At 37.5% G+C, this 14,808-nt stretch overlaps 1 long non-coding RNA gene across 1 annotated transcript; it reads left to right on the top strand.

The window, feature by feature from the left end:
• Positions 1–8,315: 8,315 nt before the first annotated feature.
• Positions 8,316–11,682, top strand: LOC132603254 (uncharacterized). Its single transcript, XR_009568052.1, has 2 exons — positions 8,316–8,508; positions 8,955–11,682. It is a non-coding gene; the product is annotated as an uncharacterized LOC132603254 (long non-coding RNA).
• The last annotated feature ends 3,126 nt before the right edge of the window (positions 11,683–14,808 follow it).

The raw sequence follows: 14,808 nt of genomic DNA, 5'->3' as shown, positions 1-14,808 counted from the left end.
CGTATTCAGCCTCACAAGTCGAGATAGTAACAATGGATTGTTTCTTTGAACTCCAAGAAATAATACAATCACCCAAGAAAAACACAAAACCAGTTGTGCTATTTCTATCATCAATATCTCCCGCATAATCACTATCACAAAATCCCACAAGGTTAAAGTCATTAGAAGAAGTATAAAACAGCCCAAGGTCTATCGTACCTTTTAGGTAACGAAGAATTCTTCTACCAACCTTCAAGTGAGTGGAGGTAGGAGCTTCCATGAAGCGGCTTACTACTCCAACTGCAAAGAGTATAGCTGGCCTTGTACAGGTCAAGTACCTTAAACTTCCTACAAGACTTTTGAATAAAGTGGAGTCCACTTTTTCTTCATCATCAAGCTTTGATAGTTTTGTTCCACTCTCCATTAGGGTGTTCACGGGGTTGCAATCGAACATGTTGAACTTCTTCAAAATCTCCTTTGTATAGCTTTCTCGAGATATGAAGATGCCTTCCTCCATTTTCTTCACTTCTAGGCCCAAGTAATATGCCATGAGCCCTATGTCCGTCATCTCGAACTCAAGGGACATAGCTTTCTTGAAAGCTTCAAACAACCTTGGGTTATTACCTGTTAGAATAAGATCATCAACATATCATCAACATAAAGACAAACAAGCAGAATATCTCCATTTGTATGAACTTTAATGTAAAGAGCATAATCATAGAGACATCGAGTAAACCCATTGTCTTGGAAATACTTGTCGATGCTACTATTCCACGCTCGTGGAGCTTGCTTTAATCCATATAAAGCTTTCTTCAGCTTCAACACTTTATCTTCATGATTTTTGACCAAAACGCCCAGTGGTTGCTCAACATAGACTTCCTTTTAAAGATATCCATTTAAGAATACTGACTTGACATCTAGTTGATGGATTTTCAACTTCATTTGCACCGTCAAGGAGATCAGGAGACAGATCGTCTCCATGCGGGCAACAGGTGCATAGACTTCCTCATAGTCAATGCCTTTCCTTTGCTTGTAGCCTTTAGCCACAAGTCTAGCCTTGTGTCTTTCCACCTCCCTATGGGCATTCTTCTTTGCCTTGTATACCCATTTAACACCAATTTCTTGATGACCCTTGGGAAGAGTTGTTAATTCCTAAGTGTTATTCTTCTCTATTGCCTTGATCTCCTCCTCCATGGCTTGTCTCCGCCTTTTATCTATAACAGCTCCATCAAAACTCATTGGTTCGCTGTCAGCAAAGAGACAATACAAAAAATCAAAATTAGTAACTTCTTCTGTATCATCATAGAGCTCTTGGATGCTCCTCAGCCTCTGTGGCCTTTCACTTGAACCTTCTTGAGAAGAAGGAGATGCAACATTTGTTGGAGAAGAAGGTGGGGTTGCATCCTGTGCAGGTGTCATGGTCTCCTGCTTTTCATCATCTCCAAAGTATGGAAGAAAGTCATATGTCCTTTCTTCCTGAGCCTCCCAATTCCATGTCGCTTCTTCATCAAATTCAACATCACGACTCACCACCACTTTGTTGTTGCTTGGGTTGTATAAATTGTAGCCTTTTGAACTTGTGTCATAGCCAACAAACACATGCTTGACACTTCGATCGTCAAGTTTCGCTCTCCCTTGATGTGGCACATGAGCATAGGCTATGCTCCCAAATATTCTCAAGTGCTTAACACTTGGCTTTCTTCCGCTCCATGCTTCTTGAGGTGTTTGATCTCTAACATTTCTTGTTAGAGACCTGTTGCTCAAATACATTGCACAAGAAACAGCCTCGGCCCAAAATTCTTTTGGCTTATTTTTAGCTTTCAGCATACATCTAGCCATATTAAGAATTGTTCTATTCTTTCTCTCCGCAACTCCATTTTGTTGGGGTGAATAAGGTACCGTTAGAGGGTGACGAATTCCATGAGACTGACAAAATTCATTAAATTCTTTTGAATTGAATTCGCCTCCTCTATCGGACCTTAAAGCTTTTATTTTATAGCCACTCTCTTTTTCTACAAGTGCTTTGAAATTTTTAAATGCAACAAAAGCTTCTAATTTTTGCTTCAGGAAATACACCCAAGTCTTTCTACTGAAATCATCAATAAAGAGCAGGAAGTATTTACTTTTACCAGAAGAAGGTGGATTGATTGGACCACATATATCAGTATGAACAAGCTGCAGTGGCTTGATTGCTCTTGACGTGGCCTCTTTTGGAAAATTCCTCCTTGCATGTTTTCCAAGAAGATAAGCTTCACACAACTGATTGGGATGGTTGATTGAAGGAATCCCATGTACCATGTTCTTTTCACCCATTGATTTGAGTGCTTCAAAATTCAAGTGCCCAAATCGCATGTGCCAACACCAAGATTCATCTTGCACATTAGCATTCAAACACTTTGCATCTATTGTCTTAAGATTCAAAGAAAATAATCTATTCTTTGCCATGCGCACTTTTGCGATTAATTTTCCACTTGAATCTCTAAGCCAAAGATGCATATTCGTCATATGAATATCATATTCTTTTTCAAGAAGTTGGCCTAAACTCAAGATATTACTTTTCAATTTTGGCTCATAATAAACATCTTGAATTAACTTGTGGCCACCATCTTTACAGGAGATTAGAATTGTACCTTTTCCTTCGATTTGTACCTTTGAAGTATCTCTAAAGGACACTTTGCCTGTCACCTTCTTGGTGAGCTCCACAAACATACCTTTGCATCCACACATATGGTTGCTTGCTCTATTATCAAGATACCACGAACTACAATCATCGTTATCTTCTTCTTTGAGGGCCATTAACAATGTTGACTCATCTTATTCTTTCTTGTCGTTAACAAGATTAACTTTCTCTTCAACATTACTGTGGCATTCCTAAGAGTAATGTCCAAATTTATGGCAGTTGTAGCACTCAATTTTAGATTTATCATACCTCGTTGCATTGGTACCCTGGTAGTAGCCACATCCTCTTCCTCCTCTTTGTCCACGACCACGACCTCTAATTGGTTGTTGGCTTCTCCCTTCATTGTTGATGGTGTTGTCCATGCTTCATCCCATTCCACGAGTGCTACGACCTCTTCCTCGTCCATTTTCTCTATAACTCTTTTCACGTCCAAAATTTTTGAAGGATGCCTGAGTTTTTAGAAGTTGCTCCAGTGGCTCTTCTTGTCTCCTTTTAATCTTTTCTTCATGGGGTTGTAAAGATCCCTCCAATTGCTCTACCGTCATAGAGTCTAAATCTTTAGACTCCTCAATAGCACACACTACAATATCAAATTTAGGTGTTAAAGAGCGAAGGTTCTTTTCCACCACACGCACATCGTCTACTTCCTCCCCGTATCTTCTCAACTGATTTACAATAGCCATTACTTTTGAACAGAAATCCGAAATGGATTCGGATTCTTTCATTTTTAAAACTTCAAAATCAGCCCTTAGAGTTTGAAGTTTTATCTTCTTTACTTTATCAACTCCTTGGAGAGAATTTTGTAAAATCTCCCAAGCTTCTTTTGAGGTGGTTGCATCAGCCACCTTTTCGAACATGCCATCATCCAGACATTGGTGGATGAGAGTGATGGCAACTATGACCTTAAACTTTTCTAGTGCACAAGTAGGCACTTAAACTTGCCAAAAGTCGAACATGTAAACACAAATGCTAACGTGGCACTGACGTGACACATAATTTTGTTCAGTGTTATGTCACTGCCACATCAGCGTCACTGTCAACATATGTGTTTATATGTTCAACTTTTGGCAAGTTTAAGTGCCTACTTGTGCACTAGCAAAGTTTAAGGTCATAGTTACCAACTCGCGCCAAGTTAAAGGGCTTGTTTATGTATTGTGACATTTGCAAATTGCAAATTGGTTGTCATGTGATCACGTACTACAACTTGTTGCTGCTGCCGCCCACAATTCCTTATCAATCGTCCAATCACTTATTTTAATTTCTTATTTCATTATTTTGCTTTTTTCCTTTTATATAATTATTGGGTCTCACAGGCAGCATCAGTAGTTGAACCAGCCCTGTCCTCAGGAGAACTAATTACAAAAACACACATAGATACCAATAAAAATACACAGTTCAACTTCCTTAAAGCCATATATATAATTGTTATGTGAAGAGGATCAATTTATGGAAAGAATGGTTTTTAATTGCAGAAAGTACTAGACTATTTATACTATTTTTCTAGCCTTAATTAAAGGCATAGGTTTTGCATGAACCTAAAAAAGAAATAAGGCTAGTTGGCACTATTCTTTGAATAGAGTGTGAACTCTGAAATACGAAAAAGAAGGAAAGTAAAATGACTGCCTCATTTTCATGCTTACGGAATGACACACACAAATGAACTTTCGTTTCAATTCCCGTTTACGTCATTTTCCATTTTAACCAAAACAAACCCAAAACCTCTAAAGTCTATCTCTTCCCAAACGTAGCGAAAACGCTGACCACCCCATCGCTCCCCTCTCTCATCTTGCTCGCTGCCATCTTTCCGTTCTCGTCGCCTCTTTCCTTTACGCTTCAATTCTTCTTGATGATCTTCCCTCTTCAGTTGGTTTACTGTTGGGATTTTTTATAACCAACGCCTTTCCTGTTATTTAGGGAGTTTATCAAGTTGTGATACAGAGAGTACTTTTACTCTTTGAGGTACCCCCGTGTGGTTTATTATATAAACTAGATTCCAAAATACATAAATGTAGAACAAGTAGATAGCAACAGTGTTCAAGGCAAAAGGTAGAAAAAGTAGTAGAAACTAAGGGAATGCATTGTAATGTGTAAGAAAAAAAAATAGTAGAATAATAATTGCTTTATTATTCTAGTTTTTGCAACTACACCTTCAAATATTTGAAAGAATAAGTCGTTAACAAAATGAGTTATGTCACAAAAGAAGAATTTCATTGTTGAATGAGGTTATAGACTTATGTTTTTTCTTTATTTTGAATTATAATTACTTACGTTATGTTGGAATATATTTTATATGTTATGATTGAATTTGACATAAGAGTATTATGCTATACCTTTTTTTTTTTTTGATTTTTAATTTAGGTTATATTTTTAATTTCAAATTATTTGCTTTAGTAGTATTGACTTCTTATTTCACATTGCATGCTGTTCATTTTTCACTTACAATTGATAAATTATTTTTCTTGTCAAACATTTGAACAATGTTATGTCATTAGATTTATAAATATTAATATTTTTGACATACATCCAGCCTACGATGTTCTTATAAAATGTATACTTTTGATTTTTATTTATAATTAATTTGAAAAATATATAACAAGAATATTTTACAATTTACAAGTATATGATTATTAGTTAATATATTTTCAAGAAACAAAATATATCTTAAATACCTAATTTAATAATTTATAAATGCACATATTTGTCACATATCAACTTCTAATTTTTGATAAGTAAATTTTGTTTTTAAATTAATCCAATCGTATAATAACACTTGTGCAAGCAAACAATATGTGTGTAGTTACACTATAATTAAGTTACGACAAATAAACAGGTTGCCGTAATTACTAAGCTGTGTAATTAATAATCTTCCTATAACGAACCGTTTGGTCATTATCGACTTTTGTCAATTCGTGTCCTAATCATCCTTGGTCGGTTGTGCCCCCTCAGTTGTACGCGGGGGATTTTCAGTTAAAGTTGACCTTTAGTCCAGTTAGAAGGAAATTAAAGATCGAGTTAGGGCCACCCAAACTCATTGCCTCGCCCCAGCGAGGGGTGAATTGCCCCTGCGAGTCCGTCCTAGCGTGCTGCTAGCCGCCGTAGCGGATTAATCGAAGTTAGATGCAACCGCCCCAACGAGTTATATCGCCATAGCGGAACAACTCTAAATTCCTTAAAGTCCGCCCCAGCGGACGATATGCGCCGTAGCGGTAGCTCGCCCAACCACCCATACTCGCCACAGCAAGAGTCGTTGGGCAGACCTAGTATTTAATGCTCATTTTGGGATTTGACCTCATTTTTCACCCAACTCTTATTCCAAGCCGCCTTTTTGGGCATTTTCAGAGGAAATCTCATGGAACCTTGGGAAGGCTAAGCTCTACACCTTAACTATTTCATTCTTCTGTGATTCATCCTTTACTTATTAAGGTTTTGATTCTAGAACTTAATAAAATGGGAACAATCTAACTTGTAAAACTGTAGGTGGGTAAAATGGTTTTCTTAACTTAGAATCATGGCATTGTAGAAAGAACTCCTTGGTTCCTAGCCTAAGCTAGTTACCGAACTTCAAATTTTATTCCTTCCATTATTTTGCAAATGGATTAAGTTTTGAGTTTTCTTGAAATTGGAGAATTCAAGGAAGAATGCAATTGATGACTTGTTTGGGGTTTAGATGACTATAAAATATAGGTGATTAATCAATGGAGACCTAGAAAACCTAGTTTGGGGAAAAGTTCTGGTTTTACATTTATAGGCCCGGAGTCGTATATTAGATTCTCTAATTTCTTGTTGGGTGTGTATACCCTAATCCTCGAATACCCTAATCCTCAACACTTCGCTTACTTAGATTTCTTACTATTTCTAGACCCTTCCGCCCCGGCTTCCTTTTCGAAAGTGGAAGACGAAGATCAAGTGGATGTTCGCGGCACCTGCTCGGCCTCGAGGTAGGTTACGGCTTACTTGAGTTAGACTCCATTAGGATTTCATCTATGTAAAGTAGAGGTTGACGGAGAAAGCATGCTTAAGTCTTCGGTGTTGGGATGGATAATTCTAGGTTCGTGTTGTTATGTGTTGCTTGTCGCCTTGTGATTCAAGCTTGGTATTTCCTTGACTGTGTGTGCTAGTGACTAGTTAGTATGATTAGGCTCGTGCCGTGTGACTTGAGTTATATTGTTTCCCTAGCTTACCCTTTTGGTTAGATTTTGGTTAGCGAAGCATTTGTAGAGTTAGTTATTGTCGGAGAAAACATGTTAAGCCTTCGGGTATGGAGTTGGGATGGATTACTTAGAATTTATATTGTTGAGTGATTTGTGAACTTGTTGTCTCTTGTGATTTATTGGCTTGTTTCCATGTGTGTGATATTGGACTAAGTAAATATTATGATTATGATACGGTTGTCTCTCACTTATCTTGACATTATCATGGATAGAGAAAAGGACTAGACTTGATATTGATATCGTGACATGTGTCCTTGTGTGGCACAATTGGAATTGATATGATTCACTTGATATTGTCATTTGCAGTGCATGTATGGAATTGATATGATTCACTTGATATTGTCATTTGCAGTGCATGTATTCTCATTTCCATGATACATTGATACTACCAGTGATAGGTGCTGATGATGATAAGTGAAAAGGAAACATCCGCGATGCTTTGGACATACTTGATGTTGACACCTAATTTTTGACCTCCCATAATTTATTTTAATTGCTCAGAGTCCTTGGATATCAAACAGAGTGAAGTGTGTATTTTTAGAAATCAAAATGATTTTATAAATTTATTTAGATAATATTTTACCATTCTTATTTAGTAAAATAATTCCTATAATATTACAAGTCATTTTAGAAATTAATTTACACATTTATTGCGACGATTATGACATTTGCTAAATTAACCAAGAGAAAAGCAATATATAACAATTATTTATTTAATTGTCCAAAATTGTTAAATTGTCAATTAGCAAGTTTTTTACTTTGTTTAATTCAAGAAATTTGATTAATTAAATGAATCGATCACTTTGCCCCTCAACTCAGTCTTGCATATTCAATTTATTAGAATTTTATCATAATTAATTGAGTATATAATTGTGATTAATTATGTAAATTGTCTACTAAATGGCTACAATTGAAATAATCAATTGTTTGGTTCAATTGTGACTCAATTGAAAATCAATTTCCATAACTGAGGTCATTATTACAAAATTAGTCTTTAAATTATTGTGACCCTTATTTGACATAGCCAAACTTATTGATTAATCAGTCGAGGTCATTTTTTTCTAATCCTTTACTTTAAATTGGTTAAATGGACCAAAAAGGCCATCATTGGAATAGCATGGTTTAAATTAAAGCCAATTTGAGGGACATCATTTGCAATAATTAGCCTTTATTTGTTTAATTAGTTTTATTTAATTATGATTAATAGTCTAAATGATTTAGTTTTGTCTTAGTTTTGGTTGTTTATTTAAACGAGTATCAAAGTCGGTTATATATACGCAAGTATACACAGATATGCATGTATATCATGTGTATACATGTATACAATTTAAACAACCCATCAGCCTTTTAAAAATGGACCGAGTCCAGCCTAAGTCGGGCAGACCCGACCCAATGGCAAGTTAAAGGGGGTAAAACCCCTAAACGCTTTCACTTTCCACCGAATAGAGCCCTACCTCCCCTTTCCCTTTCCTCCCCACACCAAACCCTAGCTGCGTCACTCATGTCTCTCTCTCCTCATAACCACCGCATTTTTGGCAAAGTTTCAGATAAGAAAAAGTCTTTGACAGGTCTGTATGGCCATTTGAAGCAAAGCATTTATGATTTCCACTCTATTTCACCAAACGCCACCCAAACGCGGTACAATATCATCCTCTCTCTTCACTTTTCTGTGAATCTCAAGGGGAAGAACTGATTTTCTTTAATTAGATTTATTTGTATCTGAGTTTGAATGGGCAATTGCCATTGGTTAGAGGAGAATCGCGCTGATTGTCCTCATATGGGGCAAAATCTGACCGTGGATCTCCCTTTACCTTCATTCTTATCCGTTGATTGATGTGTTGAAGTTAATTTGTGAGAAAAAACCCCAAAGTCCCACATCAGACTGTTTAGGGTTTTTGAAAATTTGGAGATTCTATAAAAAGAACCCCATTCTCCACATTTCTGGGGAGCTTGGAGCATATTGAAACATCACTATACTCAAAAGTCGAATTACCTAGGGTTTCTAACTTTTGAGACCTTTAATTATTTGACTAAGTTCAAAATTTTAAGGTTTAATTTATTTTTTTTACTTGTTTGTGGCTGAGTTTGGGGATTTTAAGGAGCAAAGGATCTTCAAGGTTCATTCTCGACTCAAGGCTGCACCTGGAAGAGGTAATCTTCTTTCCATTTTATTTTTCTTGTGTTTTTTCAGTTCTTTTGTTTAGCTATCTGTGTTTATGTGTTTATATGCTAAGTTTGGTTTATGTTTAGTTAAATATGCTTCTGTGTTAGTTAATTTAGTTCATATAGTTAAAGTAGTCTTTTGTATGTTAATTTTAGTTTAGTTGGTTTAGTCTTTATATTAATTTAAGCTTAATCTGTCTTAGTATGTCCCATGTGTTAGCTTAGCCTCTTTAAACTAAAGTATGTTCTTATGTGTTAGTTTTGTTCTAGTAAAACATGTCTATACACTGCCTTAATCCAGTTTTGATTAGTTTTTGATCATTATGAAGTGGTATTCAATTCTAGAACTTATTTGTGAAATACCTAATAATCTGATCCCTGCCTATTATTCCTTTAATATATGATGCAGTGTTTTTATGGTCTTATTGAGTTTATGTGCTATGTTAGATGTAATGTTAAATGCAAGCTTGTTTTGTTCCATATTGTTTCTGTTAAAGTTATTCTATCTAGGGTGTTTAACTCCTACCCCATGTCTTGCTAACTTAAGTCTCTTTTGACTAACGGATTGATGATATACCTATATGTTTCAATCCTGTACATTAGGGATCATGCTAATCTTTGCCTATTATCTAAATATGAGCCTATATGATCTACTACTGTGTTACTTGATGAGTACTGAACTTGGTTTTGATACCTAAGCCTACTATGCATGATTAACATGTATTTGACTGTTTTGTTGACTGTTTGTGTTACCCTATCACTCATGAATGCTAGACTTTACCTCTCTAATCTAAATGTACACTAGACATGACTATAAGCCTTTTGGTTTTGACAACATGGCTAGCATATTCAACCCCTCTTTGATTTGGACTAGTACGCAAACTAATGTTAATATTTGAAGCATGCCTACACTAGTTTAAAGTTGAATCTAGGGCTATTTATGACCCATATTGTTTGGTGTACCACACTGTTGCTTCTGTGATGTATTGTTGGAGTCAAAAAATGCTATTGCTTTGTTTAGAGATATGTAGGGGATAGTGGTATGGAACCTCTTTATTCACTAGACCAAAAAACTGTGTCTGTTGAGGCTGAGATGACTTTGATTTGATTTGAAAAAATGACTCAAACCCTTTGCATGCTCCTTAATGGCTCTGTTTAAAATTGTGAAAGTCTATTCTATGTGTTTGGCTGTTGGTTAGTAGTATGAGTCTCAGAATATGTTTTAAAAAAGGGTTAAAAGCATTATGAACTCAGTGTTAGCACCTTTGAACTTGTGTAAATAATCTTTTGAATCTGGCAAAGCATTTGAGATTCCCTATGGATAAAACATGCTATGCATATACTATATGATCACCCTTTGGACCTCTTCACACCCCCCCCCCCTCCGCCCCCGCTTTAACTGGGAGCATTTTATGAGTAAAGAGTGCATCTTCACATGATACATGTTTGCATTTGTAGTAGACATGACCCTGGATTCTAAAATGAATTTTGTCAAAACAAAAGATGGAGTGCTGCTGTTTGTTTTTGCCTATCCGTGTCCATGCTAAGTGTCTCATATCTATAACTTTGTACATTTGTTAGCCTCTGTTCACGTTCATTAAACTAGGAGTTGGTCATAAAATATGGACTTAAGTGGAATTTGAAAATGGATAAAGCTCTAGCTTAAGGTATTGTGTTTTGTACTAGCGAGCATACTGATAAGACCTGCTTGCATTCTTTGTCTACTTGGGTTTATGTCCATGTTTTAAAATAATTCTATAGCATTTTCTTAATTGAGTCTATGTATACTATGTATATCTTGAGATCTGTTTCGTATATGCTGCCCCTTTCCCGAACCTGTTATGACTTTATTTTTTGATCAAAATATGAAACATGCATAAGTCTTAACATATGATTGATTTTGTGTGTGGATATGCTTGTGTACAAGCTATACCCAGTCTCACATATACTTCAGAGTATATGAGTTTGGTATACCTGTGTATACATGGCATATCACTCTTTACTTGGTTGTGATAATCTACTCTTCTTAATTTTTGAGCCTTCCCTTCCTCTTCCTGTGGTGGGCCTCTATGTGTACAATAGGCTTAATTCCGAAATTCGGCCCAGTTTGGCTATTCTTGTTTAGTCACTCATTTGCGCCGTGAACTGTTTGTCTTAGCTGAATTAAAACTTAATCTTCTTACTTGTTTATGTGATGGTTTTGAGCCTTCCGTCTTTTGGATTATGAAATTTTGCATTACTAAATATCTAGACCCATACTAATCCTTATCATTTTGTTGTGATTATGTGACTTTCCTCGGGCCACTTGGGCTGTGTCCTTGCATAAACCTGTTGGGCTAAAGGCCTAATTATCTTAGTCGATCGAGTCCGTGTGAGAAAAATGGCAAGTGAAGCTAATATATATTGAAGGCCCAACCATGGGTGAAAATAGTGAAGGCCTAGCTATGGGTGAAAATAGCAAACTGGTGGGCTTAGGTAGGCCCACCAGCCTAAACCTCCCTCTTAAATTCATTATTTGTGTAAAAATTATATTTGTAAAAACGCTTGATGATTATTGGAACCCATTATGTATGTTAGAACTTAGGAAAACACTCAGTAGTTTAGGTAAGTCGTCAAAACAAATCAATTTTCAAATATGGCTAATAATCTTTCCTTAACTTAAGAGGTTTCAAGAGTTAGTTTTTTCTCAAAATGTTACGGTTTAAAAGTAACAATAGGAAATGAGATTTACTTAAAGAAAACGGTTTTAAGTCTAACAAAGTGAACACTTCTTTCAAAATGATCAAAGAACCGTTCCACCTTAAGTACGAAACAGTTAAAAGTTTATATTGGCAACAAATGGGCCTTAAAGACGTTTTTCTAAACTAATGGAGAAAGAATTGGGCTAAGTTTAAAGGATGTACCAATCTGTATATTTTGGACGTTGATAAGAAATTGGACAACTTGTTGGATTGATTTTTGAGATTAGACGGATCTTGGAACTTAGAATACGGACTGAGTATATGGGCTTCAATGGTTGAAAACAGACTTGAATAAAAACACTTGGTAGTTTCTTATATAAGTATAAAAATTGGAGGATCAACCCCTTCATATCCAACATTTGTGAGCCCAGCCGCTTGAAGGGTCCCTGAGTCTGTGAGGGTGCAGCCTCATCCTCACCTTCTCCAAGGCTCGCATCAACTTCGATACTCGTATCAACCTTTCTCTTCTTGCTCCGGATCGCGGTACCATACCCCTTCACCTTCAAAGGGTTGAAGTCAATGTCAGAATCAACCCATTCATCCTCATCTCTTCATGGGAAACCTTCCTCCTCGTATAGGGCGGTGATGAGGGAGGGAAACATCAGGTTCAAACCCGGCTCTGCCACAAACTCCTGAACTATGTGATAACCCATATTCACTGGAACGTCATCCAGAATGCAAACAATCATGAAGGCTCGAGTGTAGGTGACATTGGTAGTGTTGCCCAAGGGTGTACCCGTCGGGTGATGATATTCAGCCACCTCCTGGCTTAAGCAGTGAAGTAGGTGTTCTTGATTCCTATTCTCTTATTGGCCCAACCGATTGAACCCTTTGACTCCTCCACAACCAATTTCGAGACTAGCCAAGCTCCATTATCATCATGGTCCTTCTCAGCCATGGCACTTACAAGTTGGTTCTCCAAGTCATAGTAGGCGTTGATCACCTCAGCCTCAATCCTTACCACGTTCCCCCGTAGCGTGATTTCTAGATCCAGAGCAGACAATTCCACCATTTTTATATTGGCGTAGAACTCCCTTACCCAACCCTTATTTCACCTGCCAGGATCATCGACAAAGAAGTTCCACCCAATTCTGTACAATCGCTCAAAGAACTCAGGAGCACATTGATATACCCTTCTCATGTTGAGCTCTCGTTCTAACAACAATCCCCATGTACTCCAAATAACGGCACTGGCATTCCCGAGATGGGAAGAGAACATAGTTCTGACCACCTTCCCCTCCGGCTCCCCCTTGGCTAGGAGCAACATTTTGGCTAGGGGCAGTGCTCTCTCCTTCATTCTGAGAATGATTTCAAAAATTTATACCTGCAACAATCGACTAAGTTAGTTCTAGCTATTATGCCAAGTCCGGTAACCAATTACATGTTAATTCAAGCCAAAGAAACAAGCAAAAATAGCCCCAGTAGCACCAGCACGAAGCTACTGGTTTTCACCAAATCTGTGGAGGTCTCGCAGCAGCAGAAGCAGTGTCGCTGGAGTGAGACCGCTTCTGCGGATGAATGTCTGCGAGGGCGGACAAGATCCGCGGTAGCGTGTATAGGACGTGGGAGTGGAGTCGTGCCAGCGGGATAGTTTCTGTGGTGGCGGACTCGTCGTCCTCATTGAAGTAACCAAGAAATTTTCGAAAATTTTTCCCAAATTTTGGACTCAAAACCAGTGTATTACTCTCAGATCATCTAATATTCAAGCATGCATGACGTCTAAACTTTATGAAACATGGTTTCAAGCTACAAACACCCCCAAAATTCCAAGGAATCTTACCCAACCAACATGAACAACTACCCACTGTTTTTCAAGTCCCCCCCCCCCCCCGCCCCCCTTCCCCACCCCAAATTCTAGAATTCTAATGCATTACTCAGTGATGAACCTATTTTGACGTTAAACAATTAACAATTTTTGGATTTCTCCCCGTCACCCACCCGAAACCCATCACCAAAAATTTCAAATTTTGCTTGCAAATTTTTAGTATTTAGGCATGTAAAGCTCAGATTCGTAGCCTTAAAATCATTCTAGAGTTGATCGGAGAAATTACGTACCTTGATTTGTGGACTCAGAGAATATTGCGCATTGAATGAGAAACCCTCCTTGTTAAAAATTTTTGCCTTCTACTTTGTGGAAAGTTCTATATGCATGGTAGTGGGCATGACTTGAATGGGGTTAGGGGACGGTTTATTTGTAATGGGAGGGAAGTTGAGAGGTTGTAATGTTGTGAGAGCGGGAGAGTTTTTTCGGGTGGTGGAAGAGTTGAGTGGGGGTGTGGAAGGTGAGGGATCACCTTTAGTACCTGAGATTTCCAACTTACGCTCCGGCGGATTCATTGTAGTGGTTGGGAACATCACCACAACAAATCTCACCCTTTTCTTAATGACCCCTTCAGCGGTATAGGCGCTGCGTCAACGAAGGCGCCCCTACGGATGGTTTTTTGCCGGAGCGAGACCTGATGATGCCTTTGCCGGTCGGTAGTAATTATTCCTTCGTAACACAGCCCGAGTCTATTTCCAGTGAGATGCGACCCTAGTGAGCCATGTAGGCCATTAAAATTCATTATAGGCGATTCTAATAAATTAAGTGAAACCTCCCTCTACTGTTTCCTTATAAGGTGTACTATTAATTAGTATCTGTAAATGGACGGTTCCTGTTACACCCCGTACCTCGGAGAAGCACTGGTTAAATTTGAATGTAAGTATGTCGAGTTACGACTAGGTAAAACAACTTTGGAGTATGAGGGACGAGACATTATTAAGTATATTGTTTAAGTAAAGGGTGATTATGATCTCGTAAGTCGTAATCGGAAAAGACTATTTTGAAACACAAGAACATGGCCATTATTAAGTATAACAAGTGATAAACATCATGTGCGGAGAGTTTCGGAAGATTTCGAGATCAAGCAAATTGACAAAAATTGAGAAATGTTGGTCAGATTTTTAGTCAACTTTGGAGGGGTATATCTCCATATATATTTAGAGTTTTAAGGTGTTTCAAAATCCTCAAATGAAGTTCGGCGAGTCTAGTTTC

This window comes from Lycium barbarum, chromosome 7, assembly GCF_019175385.1.
Source record: "Lycium barbarum isolate Lr01 chromosome 7, ASM1917538v2, whole genome shotgun sequence".
Taxonomy (NCBI): domain Eukaryota; kingdom Viridiplantae; phylum Streptophyta; class Magnoliopsida; order Solanales; family Solanaceae; genus Lycium; species Lycium barbarum.
The sequence above is the reverse complement of the archived record's forward strand: the minus strand, read 5'-3'. Positions and strand labels throughout refer to the sequence as shown.